Genomic DNA, 2,879 nt, shown 5'->3' with positions numbered 1-2,879 from the left:
TTTCTGAGCCCAAAGCTAATACCCTCCAGGCAGTAGTTCCGGACTCGGGCTGCGTCTGGGGGTCGTGGAGGAAGATTTTACAAGGACTGATGCCTGGACCCCATCCAACAGCCCACACCCTCATCGGCAGAGCGGCCCGAAGGCATCTAACATGAAGCACGGGTCTGAAAATGGAACAGCCGTAGATAAAGTCCCTGCAGCGTCTGAGCTGCACCCCCCACGGGGTGGGGGACAAGGATCTGGGTTTACGGTTGACACAAACTTCCCTAACAGTGTTTTATACAGACAGGATTTGGGGAACTTGCATCCCACATTATGCACCAAGAGTTTACATTCAGGTGGATTTCCCTGCTGGTGTCGCCTCCCCCCTTCCCACGCCCTGCTCACCCTCCCAGCCACTTTTCCCTTCCCCACCACCTCCTCGTTCGGTTCCGATTGTAACACTACGAAAAATAATCTCTAGATTTTGCTTGATTCTACCGTCGCAGGTTGTGGGTATTTTTTAGTCAATAGTAGTTTATGGAAAAGATTTCACACATACACACAGGTGCGTGTCCTCTGCACATGGTCTGTGTATTAACAGAAAATCTTAGCTTCTTAGGATAAGCTTATTTGGCTTTTTTTAAATTAAAAAATTTAATTTATTTTTGAGAGAGAAATGCACAAGTGGGGGAGGGGTAGAGAGAGGGAGACAGAATCCAAAGCAGGCTCCAGGCTCTGAGCTGTCAGCACAGAACCTGCCGTGGGCCTCGAACTCGTGAATTAGAGATCATGACCTGAGCTGAATCGGCCGTGTAACCTCCTGAGCTCCCCAGGCACCCAGGATAAGCTTACTTTTGACGGAAAACACTGAGGGCACTGGACGGCTCAGTCGGTTGAGCATTCCATTCTTGGTTTCGGCCCAAGTCACAATCGCATGGTTGGTGAGGTGGAGCCCCGCGTGGGGCTCTGCGCTGACAGCGCGGAGCCTGCTGGGCATTCTCTGTCTCTCCCTCTCTCTCCCTGTCCCTCCCCCTCTTGCATTCTCTCTCTCTCTCTCTCTCTCTCTCTCTCTCTAAAAATAAAAATAAATACATAAATCACTAGACTGAAAACGCTGAGCAGAAAATGACACGCGGTTCCCCCATCTATGAGCAAAGCCCCCTGAGCAGCACCGCCTGCCCTTCCTTCTCCAGCAGCAGAATCCTGTGCAGGTCTGAGCCGTCTCTACTGCAGAGGCGTCAGGCTCTAGCCCTCCGCCTCCCGCCGCGAGGGTGGAGCGTAAGGTAAGCCTTTGTTGACCTTGTCCGAATTCCCTGGTACAGAGGACAGAGAAGGAGAACACAAAAATGGAGACAGAAGGGACAAAAGCTGGTAGAAGGAGAACTGAGGGCACTAAAGAATCACCGCTGAGGACAGCGGAGGAGGGCTGGGCAAAAGGAGCTGCAGAAAGATCTAGAAGAAACGGGGNTGAGCGGACAAGCCCCGTGCAACCCTTTCAGAATTTCGTCAAATGCTTTCTTTTCTTTATTTTTAAAAAAATTTTTAATGTTTATTTATGTCTGAGAGAGAGAGAGAGAGAGAGAGACAGAGCATGAGCAGGGGAGGAGCTGAGAGGGAGGGAGACACAGAAACCGAAGCAGCTCCAGGCTCCGAGCGGTCAGCACAGAGCCCGACGCGGGGCTCGAACCCACAAACTGTGAGATCATGACCTGAGCTGAGGTCAGATGCTCAGCCGACTGAGCCCCCCAGGCGCCCCCCGTCAAGTGCTTTCTCACGGGATCCTCAAACCACCCTGCGGGGGCAAAGGCACGTCAGGCTAAGGGGACTCAGGTTCAAAGCGGTCAGCGGCGAGGGGGCCAGAGGCCAGAGCCGTCTTCTGCTCGCTCTTCCCGCCTTACCTGCAGGGACCCCGCGTCTCCCCACCACGCAGGCGGGGGCGAGCGCAGAGCAGACCAGGCCCAGGGCCCCACCTGCAGTGCCCGGGAGGGACCCTCCTGACTCAAAGCCCAAGTCAGACCCACTTGTGGGTGTTCCGTTTCCCTTCTCTGCCGAACCAGGGCCAGAGCCGCGGTTCCCGTCAGATGCTCGGCCGGGAACTTCCCTCCCGGGGAGCGGGCTGGTCCCGGGGCACCGGAGCTTGTGGGCGCCCCCACCTCACAACAACCACGGCGTCTGCACGGTTGTGGGGTGACGGCCAAGCTCCCCATGGTGTCAGTGCACAATGCGGCTCGCTGAGCCCCATGACACGTAGGACACTGGCGCGCTATACTTCCCACTCGCCACAAATACCTGCTTTTTCCTTTCCACGCTGGAAGGGAGGGGTGTTTAAAACTCCACTGGCCCTTATCTCTTGTCTACTTCTTAGAAATGCAGGGACATTCTACCTCCGCTGATTTGCAGGGCACGCCCTCCCCGGTGGTTGTGTTCCTACAAGTAGAAACATAGGGAGCAGTTTTTGTCATTGAACTTGAAGACTAGCCATCTGCGTTTAGAGCTCAGGGTGGGTGGCCGGCTGGGAGATAAGGGGACAGTAATTGTCAAATGGAGCAGAAGGGGTTAGACTCCAAGCAGGGAGCCAGCACCCAGCAGAGAGGATGGAACTGAGGAACTGGATGGAGCGGCTGGGAAGAAAATAGGGAAAGGATACAAATAGCTTGGATACATGTATCAAAATGTACCAGGCTGGCAGGTCCGGGCAGGCCAGACGCTCAGGGAAGAAACACCCTGTTAGCAGCCGGCAGGTTTGGGGGATTTGAAGCGTCTCTGTCCCTTGTCGCTGGGTCATTTTACATGTAGGCCCTTTTCCTCTGCTAGGGATGGCGCGTCGCTGGAAAACCTCACAAGATTATCGTGTTTTTCTCCGTTTCCTTCCCATGCATGTTTTATGAGCCAAAAGT

Source organism: Crocuta crocuta, unplaced genomic scaffold (assembly GCF_008692635.1).
Source record: "Crocuta crocuta isolate KB4526 unplaced genomic scaffold, BGI_CrCroc_1.0 scaffold31, whole genome shotgun sequence".
Classification (NCBI taxonomy): domain Eukaryota; kingdom Metazoa; phylum Chordata; class Mammalia; order Carnivora; family Hyaenidae; genus Crocuta; species Crocuta crocuta.
Note: the sequence above shows the minus strand (reverse complement) of the source record.